We start from the raw sequence: 22,964 nt of genomic DNA, 5'->3' as shown, positions 1-22,964 counted from the left end.
GATCAGTTAGATTGTATATCAGCTGTCTGTTAATTTGCAAAAGAAAGGTAGACCAAGGTATTGACTGTATTTTGTAATTCCATTGACTCCACATTTTAAAACAATATCTTGTGTTTTCATTAGACTAGAAGCTCTTCTGACTTTCACCTTGTGGATACGCATTATAAATTATATGTGTCATTAGAAAAACCCCATCCCTCAAACTCCCTAGCGGCTAAGTGGCTTCTCCAATGATATAATTTTCACTATTTGCTGCCATCCATTAGACCTTAATAATAGTCATACATCTTAATTAGACTTCTCCAACTTGGGAATATGGTAATGTTCATTTTATCTGTAGGCTCTACCACTATTCCTGAATTAAAGAAATGTACTGCCACATGATGTCCACCTTATAACCTGTGTGTTCAGGAGTCAGGCTGGCTATTATACATTTTATAAGAATGTTCTTTAAAGTATGAAATGTTTTATTTTGGATCATTCTTTGGGTTTGCTAGCAGACTCAAAGTATTATAAATCTAAAGACTTTTATTTTCAGCCCAGCAACCACCACCTACCTACCTGTCAAATGAGCATGCCTTAGTGACTATGAAGAGCACTCTTAGTGGTCAGGTGGATGGCAGTAGGTAGAGCTTACCCCTAAAATTAGGGCAGTTAGGTCGAAGTGACCAAGGGGTACTAGTTTCAGACACATACCCCAAAAACAAAGAGGAGCTATGTTCCTATGTATATGAATAGCCTTAAAAAGTGAAAAGATCACATGACCCATCCTACATCTCAACATTCTATCGAATTCTATGAAATCTTCACATAAGTTAGAATTGCACCACTCTTGTATGCTGACCATCTAAAGTCCAAACTTTTACATATACACTGATCAGCTATAACATTATGACTACCCATCATAACCTTATGACCACCCACCTATTATTGAGTAGGTTCCCCTTTTGACATCAATCAAGGCATGAACTCCACTAGACAAAGCATCACAATGCCTTCACCAGCTTGCCTTCTGCTCATAGTGTATCCTGCTGCCATCTCTTCTTGCATGCACTCTGCCATCTACATGATGTTAAAAGAAAATAACATGATTCATCAGACAAGGCAATCCTTCTTCCATTGCTCTGTGGTCTAGTTCTAATGCTCATGTGCCCATTGTAGGCACTTTTGGTTGTGGACATGAGTCAGCATGGGCACCCTGACTGGTCTGTGGCTACGCAGCCCCATAAACAAAAAACTGAAATGCACTGTGTGTTCTGAAACCTTTCTATCGGAATCAGCATTAAAGTGTTAGTAAACCCTTACATATACCTAGTGAAAAGACTGGCCTCAAGTGATACACAGAGATGAAACAAATCTTCCTACATAAGTTGTACTTGTTTATCTGTTGTCTTCTCTTCATCTGTTCAAAAGTCCAGGGTATTAAAGGTTGTCAGGAAACAGGGGACAGAGAGCTGAAATTACACACTGCACAGCATAGTGAGGTGAGTCCTGAGAGCTGATTGGAGGCAAAGGGCACACCCCCCCCCTTCACACAGCACAAAGGAACAGAGCTGAGGCTATCAGTCACAGGCTGTGTGCAGAAGCTCCCTATTGTCCCTTTTTTTCTCTTGGTGCCAGGAAAACTTGCCAGAACTGACTCATGCAGATAGAGGAATCGAGCAGCAAACAGAAATGGCACTTCATACTCTGGATTGAGACAACCACACACTATAGAGGGATATGCTTTGTTCATATTTTTATGTCTGAGGTTTACAACTACTTTAACTTTATTTTTAACAGTTTGAGCTACAATAGCTCTTCCACTGGATCAGAATATATGGGCCAGTCTTCGCTCCCCATGTGCATCAAGGAGCCTTGGCTGCCTATGACCCTGTCGCCATTTCACCAGCTTTCCTTCCATTGACCACTTTTGGTAGGTCCTGACCACTGCAGATTGTGAACATCCCACAAGAGAAACGGTTTTTTTAGTTGCCCTGACCCAGTCATCTAGCCATTGCAATTTTGTCCTTGTCAAAGAAGTCACTCAAATTCTTATGCTTGCTCATTTTTTTCTGCTTTTAACACATCAGCTCCAAGGACAATGTGTTCACTTGCTGCCTAAGATATTCCACCCAATTTCAGGTGCCATTGTAATGAGATAATCAATGTTATGTGAGTGGTCATAATGTTATAGCCGATCGGTGTGTGTGTGTGTGTGTGTGTGTATATATATATATATATATATATATATATATATATATATATATGTATATAAATATATAAAATCCACAACAGAGTCAGACTATTGCAATGAGAAATATTAATGGTCAATTATTTTATACGTACTGCATATAAGAACACAACACTGAATGAATATACAGCATAACCGCCATTCTAACTCATAAAAACATTTAGTTTTTTTTTTAGTTTTTATAATGGGTTTGGGTTGCACTTATGCTGTATTCTCATATAGTGTTATGTGCATCTATATATATGTTTCTCTGTTGTTTAGTTATGAGGCTCTCCATATGGATCTTTTATATATATATTCTATGAAATATTAAACTGTATTTTTCAATAGAAGTTTATCATATAAACAACTGCTGCCACTGCTTGATTTTTCCCCTGCAATTTGGGCCAACTTCTGTCTAATAACATTTTTTACTTGTTCTTTTGAATTATGGAGAAAAGAAAAAGTCAACCCTAATAATCTTCAAACTCTGCGGGTCTCTGGCAGTAATCTTTAATAACGTAGCTGCATGTTTTTCCATGACGGACACTAAATACAATATATTTATATGATAAATCAAGCTCTAGGGCCTGAAACAAAGAATGGTCTATAATGAAAAACAAACAAAGAAAAGAGATAAGGATGGAGAAAGTGGAGTTCTATTACAGAGTGTGCAGAATGCCTGAGAATGGGGTCACATATAAGGAAACCATTTAGTAAAACCATACTGATGGTTACCCACATACATACTGTATACTGTGACTGTACAATTCATTGCTTTTTTGCCAGAGTTGTAGAAAAATCTCAGCATGTGCATACTAAACTGTATCATTGGCAATATAAAATCCTATAAGGCTTCATGCACACTTGGGCTTTTGTACACCTTTTCTCCTAGCAGGAGAGAAGCAGCTTCAAAAATGCACCTAAGCTGCTTTTGTGGCAACAGTGTTTAGATGCACTTAGGCACATCAAGCGCTTGAGTGTTTGTTTACTTCATTTGTCAGAATACCAATTTATTCTGCCCACTGAAATGAAAAAATGCTGAAGCAATAAACGCACCTAGCTTTAAGCGTTCTCTTTTATGGTGATGGTTTTATTTTTTTCCTGCCTGTAAATGCTCCTGCCTCTAAGCTCCTATAAATGCCTATGTGTACATGGACATGGATGGGTGTTTAGAGGCAAAAAAAAAAGTCAAAAATGTCAAAAATGTCAATGCATGTAAAAACAAGCATTTTTTTTTTTTAGCTCAAGTGTGCATGAGGCAAATGTGATCAGATGGTTTAGAATAGTTTGCATGCAGCCAAATACAAAGCTCTCAACTGCCCCTGATTTCGAGGGACTGTCCCTGATGTGAAACAAAGTCCCTCTTTCCTCCTCATTTGTCCCTCATTTTGGTCTGATCTATATAATTGTATATAAAATGCACTATCTATCAAAAAGTGTTTTCTGGTGCCAAACCTTTCATCCAATTTTTAAATTGCTGCATTTGTAAATTTCAAAAGCCAGTATTAAGAAAAAGTAGTGGTTAAAAAAAAAAAAAAAAAAAAAAAAAAAAACACTTGTGGGTTTAACAAATATTTTTTTTTGTATAATTCTGCTTTAGGAGAGCATGGCATGGTTTTGTCTTATACCTGCAAAGTAAGCGAGGAAGGGTGACCACATTGCAAACTTCAAAGAACAATGAGCTTTATTTTATAAAATCCATACAGGAAATCAATATCTCACGAAACGGCAGCATGGTTGACGCGTTTCACAAAACAATTTGCTTAATCATAATTTTTTGCCGTGAAGCGCGTCAACCATGCTGCTGTCCTGTTTTGTAAAATCTTGATGTCCTGTATACATTTGATGAAATAAAGATCATTGTTCTCTGAAGTTTGCATTTCATCAAATCATAATTTTTTCCGTGAAGTGCGTCAACCATGCTGCTGTCCTCCCTGTTTTGCAAAATCTTGATGTCCTGTATCCATTTGAATCAAATGGATACAGGACATCAAGATTTTGCAAAACAGGGAGGACAGCAGCATGGTTGACGCACTTCACAGAAAAAATTATGATTAAGCAAATTTTTTCATGAAACCATGCTGCCATTTCGTGAGATCTTGATGTCCTGTATGGAATTTAGAAAATAAAGCTCATCATTCTCTGACGTTTCTAAAAAGGAAGCAATCAAAACCACAATTTAAAATAAAATTAAATCAAAAAGTAGTCTTTCAAACTTAAGCAGCGCTAAAGGTTTTACATAGAAGTCTGATAGTCTAAAAATCAGACTTCTATGTAAAACCTTTAGTGCTGCTGAAGTTTGAAAGACTACTTTTTGATTTAATTTTATTTTAAATTGTAGTTTTAATTGCTTCCTTTTTAGAAATGTTTTTTACACTATAGCAGCTGCTCTTCCACTTTACTAGTTTATTTTCCTAAGCGCCGGATAAGTGATCTTTTTTGAGAACTTCTGTGTTGTTATTCTCTGACGTTTGGGGTGCCGTCGCCCTTCCTTGCATACTTTGCTTGCTACGCTTAGCCCACAGACTGGACCAGCACCTGCCTTTCAGACAGGGGATTATATCACCTGGCGCGGGGTTGCTCTTTCATTACGGTTTGTGTCCTATGCCAACACACTTTTGCTTATAGATGTCCCCCTGTTCCCATCTCAAAAAGTTGGGAGGTATGCATATACAACTAGCTTTTACCAGTCACCAGCGTTGCCATATATTCACAAATTTAAGAGCAGTCTGTAACAAATGTAGGTACCATGTGTTTTAACAGAAACACGCACTGCTTACTGCATGTGCTATTGCAATTCTGACATTTAAAGTAGAACTATAGGCAAAATTCTCCCCCACCCCCCATTTTGGATAGAATAAGGGAGGGTTATAACCTGTCAGGTTTTTTTTTTTGCCATCTGTGCCCCATTGCGAAGATTTACCTCCACTTCCTGCCCCACAGTCAAACAGGACGTGAGAGGAAAGCCCTGCAAATTAAGGGAATCCTTTGGGGACTCCCAGGTCACCAGAACCAGTGTCCCCATTGGAAGATTTCCCCTGTATTACTTTTCTGGGACAACCCAAAATTTGGGGTTTTCCTTTACTTTCACTTTTAATGATAACAGTAAATAGGGCAAATAGATGGGGTGAATCTCCCTAACAGGGGCAAAGGCAGCAATACAAACTAACAGAGGTTCTATTCCCTCTCCACACCGTCCAAAACTAAAAAATAAGTTTTGCTTTTAGTTATATATTAAGTAAGGTCTGTGACACTGACTGCCACACACAGACTGGAATGTAACAGTTTTAAAATACTGTAGCCTTTGCAGAGACAACAGATTCTTTTGTAAATAGCCAAATCTGCCCTGTCTTAGGTTCCGTGCAGAGTAGTTCAATCTGATCTATCAGATTCACAGGTTCTCATAAATTAGGTATAGCCATCCTTCAAAGCTCCTATGCTAAGCAAGAGCTACAGTTGCCAATCACAGTTATTTTGTCAGGTCCCTGAAGAGGGCACTTACAGAATTAACACAACCAGTATAAGGTATTGAGGGGTGACTTGATAGAGCTGAAAAGTATTTTAGGATGCTCAGGATTGCAATGTGTCCCTGTGCATAGCTACACTAGGAAACTGATACTCGACTATATATATTTAAATTAAGATTTACAGTTAAACTAAAGGCCCATACAGGCGGTCAGAAAATCTGAAATTAAATTTCGTCCGATGAACGATCTGCCGATTTTCTGCTTTTGGCAGCTGATTACGAATTTTCGTCAAACAAAAACTGGATGTGCAGCCGCCGAAAATTTTCTTTTCATTAGTATGTAAGTTTTCTGCCAAAAAATCTGAAGAGCAAGACTAGGCATGCTCAGAAATGAAAGAACACATACAAAACAATTCAACACATTACGTCACTTCCGACGTTGAATTCTGTTGTCAGAAAATGTTCCGATGGTAAGTACTCCCTTCACTTTCAATTTGAGACTAGCATCCAACAAAAAACTGACAAAAATTCATCCAATAATCTGATCATGTGTACAAGGCTTAAGATCCACACAAACAGAAAACACATCAAATGTGATAATAGAAGTGAACCATAACCCTAAGACAAAATACCTAACATGCTAACTTTAAAACAATATACACAATAATGGGAAACAGATAAACAGGGAAAAATGGAGAAGCAGGGAACAGATGGGAAGGGGGGAACTAGGACTGAAATCAGGTACTAGTACAAGGGGAGCATTGTTCAGGATGCAGGGCAGGAGCAAGATCAGGATCTAGGCTCAGGATAAGTGTCAAACAGTATCTGTCAGCAAAGCAAAACACTGAAGCGAAGTGTAATTAGTAGAGGAAATACTAAATAACCTCCCAGTAGTCAGCATCAGGCAGAGACTGATTATTGAAATCTGTTGGCTGCTGGGAGATACCTGCTGGTGGACACCGGAACAGCAGCCTCCCACTCTTGGAAGCACAGTACCACCAGCAGGTAAACCAGGTCTTGACAGTCTCATGACTTCCAATTTTGTAGAAATGAAGAGGTGGCAGTAAAACTTCCCAATTCTCCCTACTCCGTTTCATGTTTACCATTGCAGGTAGGACTTATTTTCAGCTTTATAAAAACTTTTTTGTAGAGTGGGGGAGTTTTAATTCCTCTGCCAAGTTTTTAAAGCTGTCTGTGTCTCAGCTGAGGAGATTCACCCATCTATTTTTCCTGGTGACTAGTTGTTTTTGAGACAGAAAATGAGGGGAAATTCGAAATTTTAGAGTTGCCATGGGAGCAAGAGGTGTGGAGACATCTTCCAATCAAGACAAATGATCTGATGACAAATGTCTAAAATGAGAATTCCTCTCACTTTTTTTGCCTTTGAAGACAGAAAATTATTCGAAATCTGCCCAGCAGAACACAGACAACCAAAAAAGAAAAAAATCTGATAAGGTTTTAACCCTTCCTTATTATATCTATAATAATAATATACTGGTAAAACTATAAGGAATATTGCACCATGCTGTAATGTGGAGACAGTAAACAGTTCTGTCTGCCTTAAATTAGACTTGGTGCTTGGTTTTAATAAACTTGATAATTAAAAAAAGAACCACTTCCTACATGATTGTGGTTTTCATGTAAACACTTACTATAGTGCATTACCCCCAGCAGTTATAAATATCCCTATCCCTGCTACTACGAGATTCTCACTATGAGGCCTGCCTGGCAATATGCTGCCTTTCTCCCCAATTCTATTACATTTTAGTAGCACTATTATCCAAAAAGGTAGCCTTATCAGTGAGCTGCTCTTCCATCTTTGTCCAATACCAGGCTAATGCTGGCCATAAAACCGAACGACATTCAAACTATGTGTGGGTAGGTTGAATGTACCAAGTTGATAGATCAACTTGGTTACAAGCAGCCTGCTGGATTTATTTGCGATCATCGCTAGCGGCTGCTATATCCACTAACAATAAACACGGTCTTCTCGCGGCGGGGACAACTTGCCCCCCCACCACCACTGGGAGCAGACAATGGCTCGGTCTGTGTTGATGGAGGAATCAACCCATGGTTGCAGATAATACATTTGCATCGTCTATGGCCTGCCTAAGGTGAGTCAGTGACCAGGCTTTATTTCTTAACCACAGTGGATAAAAGTGAGGTCAGGGATCTGGTTGTTCTATCTGCCGGATTGGCCTAAACAGTAGAACAAAGAAGAATTTTTTGACAAGTAAGACAATTCACGCATGCATAAAATGTATTTAAATGTCTGGAGCTTATCTTTATATAAAGTGTTGCTCTTTGGCATGGTGGCCTGACGGGGCAAACGCCACACGCCTGAAAGAAAATTAAAATTTTTTTTTTTTAAATAACACACCACATTGTATGCTATATGTCCATAAGCAGATAAACTAAGGAGATATAAGATACAGCACACCAGGGGCCTATTTCCCATTATCAGCTTTGTCCTTGCATAAGGCCATTGTAAATCCATTATAGTTGCACATGCATACCATCAAGCCCTGATTTATTGCTTGTGTGCAACAGATAATATCTTAATCGGTGGAGCTTTTTTATTGCTTTGTTTTCTGCAGGAAGGTATAAGAATTGCTTTTTTTTTTTGGCTTGCATTGCTTGCCCACTCTCATGTAATTTTTGGTATAGGAATTAGACTAAATGAACTATGCACTATGGTCCATATGTTATTGTTACCTACAGTCATAAAAAATATTGTTAACTGGTCTATGTCTCCCATCCCAGTACCTATACTTCTGTCAACATTTTACTTAACATAAATTGTCATCAACTTCCTCAGAACGAAGGGATTGGGTCTGCTTTCTATGATCATCATGAAAAAACTGCTGGGAAACACAGGTTGGTTAAAGTGCCATTAAACACACATCATAAAAATGATCGATAAATGCTGTATTACATGCTGTTCATCAGGGCCGTCTTTAATTTTGATTGGGCCCTGGGCAAACATTTTCTTGGGGCCCCCTCTCCATTCTGAGACATACAAAAAATAGCAGGTAGACTCAAAATCAGTTTACTGCAGCAGATCACGCAGCGATTGCAATTGTTTGCCAGAGGTTACAGCCTATCATTACTGCTCAATGGCTGGTTTCTAGAGGTTACAACACATAATTTCTGCTTGCCGATTGGTTGCTAGAGGTTAATGTACATTATTAGCACTCACTAATTGGTTGCTAGGGGTTACAGCACATCATTAGCACTTACTGATTGGTTGCTAGAGATTAAAGCAGATCACTACTGTTTGCTGATTGGTTGCTAGAGGTTCATGCACATCATTACCGCTCACTGAGCAGTGGAGCAATCCCAAATAATTGAGCAAGTAAAGGGGCACATTAATACACATACTACAGGAGAGGGTCAGAGACTGCGGACATACTGCAGGAGACAATCAGACTGCGGACATACTGCAGAAGACAATCAGAGACTGCGGACATACTGCAGGAGACAATCAGAGACTGCGGACATACTGCAGGAGATTACCAGAGACTGCGGACATACTGCAGGAGACAATCAGAGACTGCGGACATACTGCAGGAGATTACCAGAGACTGCGGACATACTGCAGGAGACAATCAGAGACTGCGGACATACTGCAGGAGACAATCAGAGACTGCGGAAATACTGCAGGAGACACTCAGAGACTGCGGACATACTGCAGGAGATTACCAGAGACTGCGGACATACTGCAGGAGACAATCAGAGACTGCGGACATACTGCAGGAGACAATCAGAGACTGCGGACATACTGCAGGAGACAATCAGAGACTGCGGAAATACTGCAGGAGACACTCAGAGACTGCGGACATACTGCAGGAGATTACCAGAGACTGCGGACATACTGCAGGAGACAATCAGAGACTGCGGACATACTGCAGGAGACAATCAGAGACTGCGGACATACTGCAGGAGACAATCAGAGACTGCGGAAATACTGCAGGAGACACTCAGAGACTGCGGACATACTGCAGGAGACAATCAGAGACTGCGGACATACTGCAGGAGACAATCAGAGACTGCGGACATACTGCAGAAGACAATCAGAGACTGCGGACATACTACAGGAGACAATCAGAGACTGCGGACATACTACAGGAGACAATCAGAGACTGCGGACATACTGCAGGAGTTAATCAGAGACTGCGGACATACTGCAGGAGACAGAGACTGCAGACATTATACAGGGATGGTCAGAGGACTTTCAGCAATGCACAGCTTTACAGTTAAATAACACAGCTCAGGGCTTAAACAGTCAGGCATTTTATGGTTGTAAGGACATACCTGGCCAGCCAAACTCATTACATACATTCAAGACTGTGGGCGGGGCTTCCACTCTGCTCTCACTAAAGCAGCTGGGAACTCCACTGATGCTTCGTTGGGGGGCCCACATCACCCGTGAATGGTCGCCCCGATGACAGCTTTGCAGAGCGCACAGAGGACATGGGAGGATGTATTCCGCACTAGCCAGCTGAGAGGGGCGGGGCCGGGAGCTCCACTAACGCTCTGACCCCGCCCACGTGCAGCCTGTGTACTGGGAATAGAGCGCCTGTAGTGAGAGCCAGTGATCGGAGTGGGAGTGTCATTGGAGCTCCCGGACCCACCCCCGGACCTCTGTATTCACCAGCCAGTATAGAGGGGGCGGGGCCGGAAGCTCCACTGACACTCGCACTCTGATCACTGGCTCTCACTACAGAAGCTCTTTTCGGAGTACACAGGCTGCACGTGGGCGGGGTCAGAGCGTCAGTGGAGCTCCCGGCTCCGCCCCCTCTCAGCTGGCTAGCGAGGAATACATCCTCCCGTGTCCTGTGATCGGGGCCCCAATTCACGGCTAGCGTGGGCCCCCCAACAAAGATTGGGCCCGGGGCAAGTGCCCCGTTTGCCCTGCGCTAAAGACGGCCCTGCTGTTCATACTCGCTCAGTAACTATGGGATTGTTTTTTTTATTATGCAAAAAAACTGGCTGATCCTACTGCTCTCTTTCTCCCCTTCCTGTCCATGTCCCCATTGCAGTTGGGGATTTTACAAAGCAGTGTTGGCAGTTAGTGCACATGCTCAGTTTTCAGGGTTTTTCTACCCTAAGCATTTCCTCCCCATCACATCTGAGCGACCCATGTGACTATAAAGTCACACGTGTGGGTATATACACAGTGGTAACTCCCTCCTCTTCCATGCCAACAAACCAGCTAAACACGATGGGGGTGAGATATTACATGCAGATTAATGGAGGAATTGCCTCCCTCTTATTCTAAGACACAGCCTGGAGGGGCAAGACAGCCTGTGACTGGCAGAAAGCCTCCCACACCACGTTATTGCCAAAAATAATAAAGATTTGATTTCAAATATATATTTATATGACAATTTAAACCCATTTTTGATATTATTTTGTTTTTACTCTGTATCCCAAGGGATATATATTTTTTTTATTTTGAACATATGACCAGCAGCAGAGGACTAGAAGCTTCTCCTGACAGAATTTCCTTACAGACAGGCCGAGAAAGAGCTGGTTCATGTGTGGCTGTATATCGATTAATAAAGAAGGTACTTTAAAAAAAAAAAATAATAATTGCAGTGTCATCAGTGCCGCATACAGAAATAGAAGGGATAATGTAAATTAAACAGGGTGTGTTTGGTATCACTTTAATAATTCTGGAGGTGCTCTGTATAAGATTACGAGGATGTAGCATTTGCAAATCCTAAGTGACGGCTGACCGAAACAAGTATGTACTTTTTTTTTTTTTTTTTTTTTACAGCAATACATGACAAAATGACTTGTGCAGCAATTTTATATATTATTATAAATGAAAGTGAAGTTTTCTTTTAAAAGGGTCAGATCACCCATATAGCTATTTGCGGCAGATTACAGAAAGCTCTATCTTCTCACATGTAGGTTCTAAGCTAACAGTACAAATAGCCCAGAGGTTCCTTGGATAGCTCTACGGGGCACTCCAGTTTGTTAAAAAAGTAAATACATGCTATATTAAAAATTAAATAGATGTAAGCATTTTGAGTATTAAAAAAAAAAAAAAAACATAACCATTGCTTTGCATGTGAAGGTTTACAATTAGAGGACACTAGTATCAAAATTGCCATTTTTTTTCTATAAAATACGGTCTTCACTTAATATTTTTTACCCATTTCTGCATCTGAACCTCCTCCAGACTCCTTTTGCCTGTCTACATACACTTTCTTTGGCATTGGCTAAATGGTCTCCTCCAGGGATGCATGTGAAAGGGTGACAACGCAGGAAAGCAATTTGGAGACAGTTGTCATCCCCATAACAGGATGTGCCTAAACAAAGAGCTTCATTGCAGGATCACCAGGTATTATTTTAGAAAAAACTTCAGATTTTAAAGGGCACATGGATATAATTAAATACCAGCCAGAAGCTGCCAGCCAGATCCATCTTAAAAAAAAAAATAAAAAAAATGAGTATAAGGCCTGTTAAAGTGGTTCCAAGTCCCAAGACATTTTTTACCTTAATGCATTCCCAGCATTAGAGTAAAAAATGTCCCAGTAGCTGTATCACCTCCTCACTTTCCTAAATACAAGTTTCTCAATCGAACCAATGCTGTGCCCAACTGTAGAGACTCTCTCCCCTCTCCCTGCTCTCACAGGTCTTTCTGATGCAGCTGGAGCCATTGGCTTCTGTCGCTGTCAATCTAATCCTATGAGCAGAGGGCGGGGGGGGCGGGCTGAGCGGTTTGCGTATATGGAAGCACCGAACTGGACACGCACATTCATGTTTGCATGTGGCTTGCTATGGTGGCATACACAGAAGAGGAGGAGCCGAGAGCACTGGTGGGTAACAACAGAAGAGGAGGTTCGGGGCTGCACAGAGCAGGTAAGTAAAACATGTTTTATCTTTTTTATAAAAAAAAAAAAAACGTAACCATTACAACCACTTTACGTACATGTTTATGTGCATACAACAGTTAGAAACACACACAAATTCATACTAGTGGCTAAAATATTCATTTATTCCAGCCAAAATAATTAATTTACTCACAAATGCATGCACACTTAAACACGTTTAGGGCTTGTTTACACTTGCTTTGCTGTTTGAAGAGCAATCAGTCCCGTAGCTTAGTATGGCAAGGTACTCCCCTGCTCCTTCCTTCTGTTTTGCCATTCATTTCTATTTTAAATTAAATGGGTTGCTTTACAATAAAGGGTTCACATATAATTTAAAGGCTAAATTCACCTTTTTGAATATGTTACACCTGTAACAGTACCCCCTTCTCCCTGCACCCGCTGTCACAATTTTGCAGTGTGGAGAGTTTCCTGTCAATTAATAAACTACAAGTACTACAAGTACCATCAGCCATTGTAGCCGATGGCTTGTAGTTCTTAATGAACTGCGAGGGCGCTAGTGAGCTCTCTCGTAGTTCATTCCTGCTCTCAAGTAACTTCCTGCCCATATCGGAAGTACGGGCAGACAGCTCCCCTAACAGTCTGCAGGAGCCTGGCATTGTACCCGCAGTGCTCTGCAGGCTCCTTAGAAAAAAAAATACTAAATGCACATTTTTTTAACTACAATAAAATTGTGCATTCATTTTCTTGTTTGTCTCCTTTAGATAATGGCTTTTATAAAGGGGTATAATGTATGTCCTACTAACTTTGAGAAATACTTACCTACCGTTTTTTTTATATATGTATTTTGGAGGCCCTGATTGTTTGTACCCCTGCCACTAATACTGCTTATTGTAAAAAATTCAACAGAAAAAGTGAGACCACCCAAAGTCACTCAACCCAGAAGACTCCAGCTAAAACTATAATAATATTGCGGGTTGACTGATCCTGAAATCTCTAAATTATGTCTAGAAATGCTTGGACTGCATGCAGTTAGCAAAAATAGCTTGGTGTATATCAGGCCTAAGCCGTAGAGGAGTGTGGCTCTGGTCGGTGAATGAGCATTGTGGGTAATGACATGCAGAGGAACCTGTCTCTTGTAGTTGAATAGCTGCACATGACACGGGCAACGGAGGCAAGTGGTTTGCGAGTGGAAAGCAGGAATGAGAGATTCCGAGCCAAGCAATGGATGAATTGGATCTGTCACATATAATAGGGTGTCGGATGCTGGGCGAGTGAGCCGAGAATGTTTATTTAACCACTGGATGTGAAGCCGTGTCCTCAATCCTGGACGTGTGCCTTGTTTATTTCTTCCAGCTAAAGAGAGCTGCTCAAATAAATAGCCAGGTATCTGGCCCAGTGTTTAACCTAGTCTATGAAGGGAGGCATAGCAGAGTTGGATAGCAGAGTTGCTGCGTAACATGCAGTATGCATCCCAATAGCCTAATACATACGGCTTATGTTCTGACTTAAGCCCTGCTATTTAGAATAGATTTCCCTTCCAGAAAAAAAAAAGAAAAAGGAAATAAAACAGAATGGAAATGCATTCTTCTCCAACTGCTGAGATCTGCCTGTACTATTAAAGCTGAACTCCAAACACATACTGTATATATGAAAAAACACCAATGAATGCAGTTATGCATTGGTTAAAAAAAAAGAAAAAAAAATACAACAACATAATGTATTTTTGCAACTAAGGGCAATCCTTTTTTATGCTACCAAGCGAAGCACAAATTTACAAGAGGCAGCGGGGTGTATGGGCCCCTAGATTTAAAGTGGTTGTAAAGCTTTTTTTAAATTTTTTTATAAATAAAAAAAAATAATGTCTATACTTGCCAGCTCTGTGCAATGGTTTTGCACAGAGAAGCCCCAATCCTCTTCTATTGTGGTGCCCCCGCTTGAGCTCTAGGCCCCTCCTCTTCATTGGGTGCCTTTAGGGAAAGCTGCTTTCCCTGGGGGCACCCGTGCATGCTCGCTCCTGAGTCCCGCTGCTGCATTCATTGACACAGCATCACCCCCACTCCCTTGTCAATGGATTTGAATGACAGCAGCGGGAGCCAATAGCTCCTGCTGCTATCAATCTGTCCAATGAGGAGAGAGACAGCAGTGGGAGCTGCGGTGCTTGTGCACATCGCAGGATCAGATGCATTAAGGTGAAAAACCTTAAGGTTTTAGAACCATTTTAATCAGTGCTGGGTTCAGGTGCATAGTAAACTATATGCTGTACACTTCCAAATTTTTTTTTTCTACATTTGTGGGAATGAGCCCTTATGCTGCCTCAGACTCCTATAATCATCAGCAGGACATTATCTTGTGGGGTCAGAGTTACAGGCTTTTCCTTTCTTTCAGTATACTAGGAAAGTTGTATTGCGCTGCAAGCATACCCCCTCTCTAGTCCTCCGGCACTGACTGCAGGTTCCCAACAGTCATAGACACTCCAGTCTTCAAAAAAAAAGGGGAGAGGAAGCCACCCACTGTTTACAAGACTGAGGAAACCATTGCATAGACTCATCTATTTGGTGGTACTGACCCTAATGTGTTTTACTCTTACAAGGAGCTTATTGTTTAAATCTATTACGCCAATTACTAGAACCCCAATTCCAAAAAAGTTGGGACACAGTGTAAAATCTACATAGAAACAAGATTTGGAAATCTCAAACTCATATTTTATTCACAATAGAAAACATATTTAATGTTTCAACTGAGAAAATGTACAATTTTAACTGCTTGCCGGCCGCCTGCTGTCACTCCTGTGGGAATTGCCGTAGCTGTATGGTGGGCGCTTTAAGGGGTATAGGGTGCGCGCTCGCGCTGTGATGTAGGAGCTCAAGTACGTGACTGATGGCTGCCGGCTACTCGCGATTGCTCCTGAAAAGGAGAGAACAGAGATCTGTCAATGTAAAAAGACTAATGCTTAGGAACAACGATCGCTCTCCTCACCCAGGCAGTCCCATCCCCCCACAGTTAGAATCACTCCCTAGGTAACACAATTAACCCCTTGATCGCCCCCTAGTGTTAACCCCTTCTCTGCCAATGACATTTATACAGTAATCAGTGGGTATTTATAGCAGTATCGCTGTATAAATGTCAATGGTCCCAAAATAGTGTCAAAATGTCTGATTAGTCCGCTGTAATGTCACAGTTCTGATAAAAATCGCAGATTGTAGCCCTCACTAGTAAAAAAAAATATAAAAATGCCATAAATCTATCCCCGATTTTATAGACGCTATACATTTTAAACCAATATACGCTTATTGCGTATTTACCAAAAATATGTAGAAGAATACATATCAGCCTAAACTAAGGAAGAAATTTGTTTCTTTATATATTTTTGGGGAATATTTATTTATAGCAAAAAGTAAAAAATATTGCTTTTTTTTTCAAAATAGTCAGTCTTGTTTATAGCGCAAAAAATAAAAAAACGCAGGAGGAGATCAAATACCACCAAAAGAAAGGTCTATCTGTGGTAAAAAAAGACATCAATTTTGTTTGGGTACAACATCGCACGGCCATGCAATTGTCAGTTAAAGCAACACAGCTCCGTATCGCAAAAAATGTCCCAGTCAGGAAGGGGGTAAATTCTTCCAGGGCTGAAGTGGTTAAGAAAAAAAAAGGTAATTTTGAAATTGATGACAGCAACATGTCTCAAAAAGTTGGGATAGAGCAACAAAAAGCTGGCAAAGTTAGTGGTACTAACAAAGAAGAGCTGGAGCATTTTGTAACTAATTAGGTTAACTGGCAACAGGTCAGTAAACATTACTGGGTATAAAAAGAGCATCTTAGAGAGTCTCACAAGTAAAGATAAAAGAGAAGTTCACCAATCCGTGAAAAGCTGTGTCTACAGTTGTCAAACTATTTTAGAATAATGATCCCTTGAAGAAGTCGAGTAATGAAACGTGTCTGTAGTGATGCCAGATGCACATCCAGAACTGGAAATACTTTAGCTTGTGGATACACGTGAGCACCTTTTGCCTTTAATAAATCTGCTGCAACATTGATCTTTGTGCATTTTGGATACTGCAAGCTATTTTCTGCAGATTGCCCAATTTTTCAAGAAGGGTTCGGAGGCGTATGCTAAAGCATGCAATATGTTGCACTGGGATGGAAGGGTAATAAGTCTGGTAAGAGTATAGCTGTATGCGGTATATGGCACATGGGGAGAATTTACACAGTGAAGAATGGAATCTTCCACTTATGGTCACAGTTTGATGTTATCACAGTTATATATATTTTGATATATAAAGTTTGATTTGGGACATACTACACCATAGCCCCTTTAATACTTACCTGAGCCCATCTCTATCCAGCGATGTTGTGCGAGTGCCTCAGCCGCATGGGACTCTCTCAATCTTGATTGGGTGAGACACAGCAGCGCCGCCATTGGCTCCCGCTGCTGTTAAAGTCAGTTAGCCAATCAGGAGAAAGAAGGGGCGGGGCCGAACAGTGGGTCTGTGTCTGAATTAACACACGGAGCTGCGGTTCAACTTGGGTGCCCCCATAGTAAGCTGCTTGCTGTGGGGGCACTCGACAGGAGGGAGGGGCCAGGAGCACCGAAGAGGGACCCGAGAAGAGGAGGATCGGGGCTGCTCTGTGCAAAACGATTTCACAGAGAAGGTATGTAGAACATTTTTATTATTTTTAAAGAAAAAGAACACAAAACTTTAGTATCACATTATGCTTTAAAAAAAAAAATTAAACAATCTGGAAGTCGATTGGTTTCTGAGCAGAGCTGCACTAGACTTTGCATGCTCCAGTTTTAGTAAATGAACCCTTGAAGTTTTTCATCAAGCTTTACATGACCCACTAATTTATGAAGTCTCAAAAGATCCAATAAAAGTTTATCTTTGTGCACAAGAAAGAAGGAAAATAGTATTGCACTGTAGTATTGAAGTATTTTGTGTTTTATATTGTGGAAATATTGGATTTGTAAATATATGAATTATCATTTGCTAAAGTCGCCATGTAAAATTTGTGTAAGCTGGGTCACATGCAGCCAATCCAATGTTTTAAATTGAATGAGGCCCTGATCACTCTCTAAGGCCCCTTTCACACTTGTGCGACTTGTCCTGTGACTTGGGAGTGCAAAATCGCATGACAAGCCATACCCCATGATTTCCAATGAGTACCATTCATATCTGTGCAACTTCAAGTTGCAGCGACTTGCACTACTTTGGCCTAACTTTAATGCGATTTGAGATCCATAGACCTCAAGATTACACAGGCATTGCTTCAAGTCACGTCAAAGTCGTATCAAAAAATTGTGCAAAGGGGCCTAACAATTTAAGTCATTAACCACTTGCCAACCGCTGTCAGCACATATACGGCAGAATGGAATGGCACAGCTGGGCAAAGTAATGTACCTGTGCGCGACTTTGAGTTTCCTGCCATGCACGTCTGCCTGCCGCGAGCTCCGTGACCTTGCCCGCGGGACCCGTGGACTCGATCGCCGCTGGGATACCCGCGATCGTGTCATGGAGCTGAAGAACGGGGAGATGCCGATGTAAACAGCATCTCCCCGTTCTGCCTAGTGACAGGACACTGATCATCTGCTCCCTGTCATCGGGAGCAGTGATCAGTGTCATGTCACTGCTAGTCCATCCCCCAGACAGTTAGAATCACTGCCCAGGACACACTTAACCCCTCCCCCTAGTGATTAACCCCTTCACTGCCAGTGACATTTTACAGTAATCAATGCAATTTTATAGCACTGTATTAATGCCAATGGTCCCAAAAATGTGTCAAAATTGTCCGATGTGTCCGCAATAATGTCGCAGTCACGATAAAAATCGCTGATCGCTGCCATTACTAGTAAAAAAAAAAAAAATAATAAAAATGCCATAAAACTTTTCCCTATTTTGTAGACGCTATAACTTTTGCGCAAACCAATCAATAAACGCTTATCGCTTATTCTTATTGCAATTTTTTTTTTACCAAAAATATGTCGAAGAAAACGTAGCGGCCTAAACTGAGGAAAAAAATTATTTTATATTTTTTGGGGGATATTTATTATAGCAAAAAGTAAAAAATAATGCGTTTTTTTCAAAATTGTCGCTCTTTTTTGTTTATAGCGCAAAAAATTAAAACCACAGAGGTGATCAAATACCAACCAAAGAAAGCTCTATTTGTGAGAAAAAAAGGACGTAAATTTTGCTCGGGAGCCACGTCGCACGACCGCGCAATTGTCAGTTAAAGCGACGCAGTGCCGAATCGCAAAAAGTGCTCTGGTCAGGTTCTTTTTTTTTAAATCACTTGCAATAGTGAGCTTAGCAGGAAAAAAAAGATGTGACATTTACTCAATAAAAGAAAAAAAAAAAAAGGAACAAAAAAAAGAAAAAATTGTTTTGCTCCTTTACCAGAAGTAAAATTGCCAACCACAATAATCTGTTACAGGAAATCAATGTCTGACAGTTGGCCTTAAATAATTTCATGATTGGTAAATTAATCCAGAAAGTGCAATTCCATCATCATTTAGCGTCGTTAGCAGCTAGATATGTGCGGCTATCCAAATAACAAATGTAGCTGCGTACAGAGTTCACCTACACGTTTCTGCAATCTATCCCATTTGATTTCCTCATGCCGGCTCGGTAGCCCTGGACACTACCAGTAATTACTTTAGTTGACTATTGCAGAGGTTAAGGAGCAGGGGAAGAAAACCAGCAGAGCCGGCCATAAAAATACAGCCGACCATCTGTTCCGAAAAAACTACTCTAGCATTGAATGAACTTTAAAAAATTCAGTTTGGATAAAATAATGTCATGGGACAAAACACAAACAAAAGTGACATTGCTTGCACGGAGTAAGCTGTAAAATCATATAAGAAAATAAAAAAAAACTTAAAATAGGTCATGTATAATAGAAGCTATCATTTCAGATAAAAATAATAAATATTGTAATGATTTGGAGCTTAACCTTTGCTAGAAACGCAGCCACTGACACTAATCAAATCTGAATTAAGCCTTTGCAGCCCGAGGTCTGTGCCAAATTTGCACCTCAGTAAGCTTTAGCATTTTTAGCTGTGTCAGTTGCTACCCAAAACATTTTTCATCCCTCAAGACAGGTACAGATGCTTTCTTTTGGCACCATTAAGATGCTTATTTCATTTATTGGCATAGTAAAAACTTGAAAAAAAGAAAACATTTCTCAAGGGTTTTGCCTCAGCTACTCTCACAAAATGAACTATGCCTAGTCTAAGTTTAGCCTGCAGATTTTGCTACTCACAGCGGTACAAAGGTAAGTACAAAAATAGCATTTATCAACAGGAAAAAATTAAGGAAAAATTCAAAAGCTAAAGATGAACTCCGTAAAAAAAAAAAAAAAAAACACAAAAACAATAAACCCCATATTATGCTTTTCTATATAGAGAAGGGAAGAGACTGGATTTGTATTCTGTTTAATCCTGCAGTGCAATGACTCTGGCTAGCTAGGCCTCCAGGGGGCCCTTTAAATACAATCTAATGCCCTGTACACACGGGCGGACTTTTCGACCGGATTAGTCCGACGGACCGACTTTTTTTAGTCGAAAATCTGACGGACTTTAGATTTGGAACATGTTTCAAATTGTCCGACGGACTAGAGTCCGGTCAAAAAATCCGTTCGTCTGTATGCTAGTCCGACGGACAAAAACCGACGCTAGGGCAGCTATTGGCTACTGGCTATCAACTTCCTTATTTTAGTCCAGTCGTACGATCGTGTGTAGGCAAGTCTGTTCGTTATAAAGTCAGTCAAAAGTCCGTTGAAAAGACTGTCGGACCTTTGTCCGCCCGTGTGTACAGAGCATAAGAAGTTAAGGAGAGAAAGAACATCACGTTATGGCTGAGAGCCCAAATATATTTGTTTTGTCATAAAAATCTGAAAAAACACGCCATTCATGCTTTGGGGGATCATTAAGGCTTAAGGTACTGCATGAAATGAAATATGATTGCAGTATTTGTCATTTTTTTTATTGAGTCCATCGAGGGACATGTTAATGTCAAACAGGACACAGGATTGATAAATATTCTACGACAAGTGAGCTTTGTTGCTGCCTTCAGGAGGTTTGAACCCTGGCAAAACACAGAAAGTTTAAGCCGATAGATAATCCCAACAAGAATGGTGATCCTCAGTTTTGTAAACAAGCAGCATTTATGGACCAAAAACAGAGGGACATAACGTGTCTCTCGATGGCAAGTATAAAAATCTTATTTTCATAATCATCTTTTGAGGAATACAGGATTGTAAAATATTCTTTAACAAGTGAGATTTTAAAAGTAGTCCAACTGAGGGGTGGGTAAGACCCCCCAGGGAAATCAACCAGCATCAACGTGAGAATTAAGGATTGATGAGAAGGAATTACCAGTATGCAGAAGCATAAGACATTTTTGCACAACTTAGTGTTTCGACAAGGAATCGGTACCATTGGAAGCAAAGGTCCTCTAGCAACAAGGTGGTCAACATTCACTGTGAGGGAAATATATGGAAAGCAAACAGGAAAGCAAGTTAGACCAGCATTAAAGCGGAGTTCCACCCACTTTTTCAACTAGGTCTTAAAGAAAAGACTACCCCGTCCACCCCTCGTTTTTGGCTAATGATTTTTTTTTTCTTTTTCCTTCCTACCTTTATTGAAGTACATAATGTAGTTCTGCCCCGGCCTTGTCGCGGCCCAGGGCGTTATTTCCTGCTGCTCGCCCGCTGCCTACAGGGACATGTGTTTGTCCCAGAAGATTACGAAGCCATTCAGAAAGCCCCGCACGACTCACGCATGCACAGTAGAAAACCAGCAGTGAAGTCTGAAGGCTCCACTGCCGGTTTCCCTTAGTTAGAATGGCGGTGGCTGCACCTGATCCGATGGATGGATCCGCCTGGGGGCGATATCGCGGGCTCCCTGGACAGGTAAGTGTCCTTATTAAAAGTCAGCAGCTACAGTGTTTGTAGCTGTTGACTTTAAAAAAATAAATAGATTGTAAGCTCTTCTGAGCAGGGCCCTCTTAATCCTATTGTATTGTATTGTATTATAACTGTATTGTCTCCCTTTTATATTGTAAAGCGCTGCGTAAACTGTTGGCGCTATATAAATCCTGAATAATAATAATAATAATAATAAAATTGCGGCTGGGACAATGTTTTATGTTGGTCAATCAAAATATAAGTATGAAGGCCTCAGCCTAGTACACCAAACCCCTTTCTTCACCAGAACGCACAAAATGTGGCCGTAAAGATATAAACCAATTTACAAACAGTCTAAAATTTTGAAAATGTATCTTAAGCAGTGTTAGGACACGGGATATCAATAATAGGAGAGATGTTCCCAGATAGGAAGTAATCTCTAAAGTAAGGTTGCACCAATACCGTTTTTTTTTTAGGCGAGTATGCGTACCGATACTTGTGCTCAAGTACTCAGCGATACAGATTATGATACCATACAAACTGAATGGGCTCAAATCGCACTGCAAGGAATACCATGCAATTTGAATAGGAATGTGTTGCGATTCCTGTCCAATTTACATGTGGTTTCTCCCACCTCTCCTGTGTGAACTCGGGCTGGTCATAGTGACTTCAGCCTGGATTAATACAGGAGCAGTGAAGGAAACATCATGCAATTTGGACAGGAATCGCACCGCATTCCTGTTCAAATTACATGCAATTATTTGCAGTGCAATATGAGCCCATTTACATTGTATGGGCTCAAATCGCACCACAAAGGTATCCGTGCATTTTCACGAGTATTCATGCAAATTCTTAGTACCAATGATATCGGTATCAGTGCAACCCTACTATAAAGAAATATTTATGGAAATTGGAGCTCTCTAACAGACAATTACCAGAGGGGTTGGTTTAAAAATAAAACAGTATAACAAACCACAGTCCTTAAAAAGGAAAGAGTGGAGGTGAAAAGGCAACACCTGTAGTAGGCAGGAGTGAAGTTATATTTTGACTCCAATAGAGGAACAAGTAGCCGAAGGATTACCTGACCAAGGAAAAAAATATATACATACAATTCAAGGAATCAATATATATAGCTGAACATGAGCAGAATTCACCTTAGAGGAATCAGGGATAGGAATCTGTTAAAGAAAGACCAGCAATCAGGTGCCTGGAAGCTAATAAATCGGTACAGAGAGGTTTAGAGCATGGTCAGAAACAAGCATCACAATGAAATAGAATCCCAAAAAAAGATCAGCCACTGAAATGAGAAAGAGACTGGATACAGTATATCTGCAAGGAGAGCAAAGGATGAGGTTAATCCACCTCAATGGCAGATCCCCTGCGGTGTTGAGGGTATACACTTCAAGCACCAGAGAATACCATGACTAATGGCTGTGCCAAAGAGGCCTCAACCGTAACGAAAGGGCAAAATAAACATTTAAGGGCATCATCAGCTTCCCAGGTACAGAGCCAAAGTGCCGTAAGCATATGAACATCTGAA

The 22,964-nt window shown here is 40.6% G+C and overlaps 1 protein-coding gene across 8 annotated transcripts in view; it reads right to left on the bottom strand.

The window, feature by feature from the left end:
- The window catches only part of LOC141107939 (leucine-rich repeat and fibronectin type III domain-containing protein 1-like protein), a 920,596-nt gene that overhangs the window by 554,321 nt on the left and 343,311 nt on the right, over positions 1-22,964 (bottom strand). Inside the window, exon 3 of one of the 8 annotated variants that reach the window (XM_073599024.1) lies at positions 925-1,062. The exons of the other annotated variants lie outside the window; for them this stretch is intronic. The gene's annotated coding sequence lies outside the window, so the exon portion shown is untranslated. The remainder of the gene's footprint in view (positions 1-924; positions 1,063-22,964) is intronic. 8 annotated transcript variants of the gene reach the window in all.

Source organism: Aquarana catesbeiana, linkage group LG09, assembly GCF_042186555.1.
Source record: "Aquarana catesbeiana isolate 2022-GZ linkage group LG09, ASM4218655v1, whole genome shotgun sequence".
NCBI classification, from domain to species: domain Eukaryota; kingdom Metazoa; phylum Chordata; class Amphibia; order Anura; family Ranidae; genus Aquarana; species Aquarana catesbeiana.
Note: the sequence above shows the minus strand (reverse complement) of the source record. Positions and strands in the feature narration are given on the sequence as shown.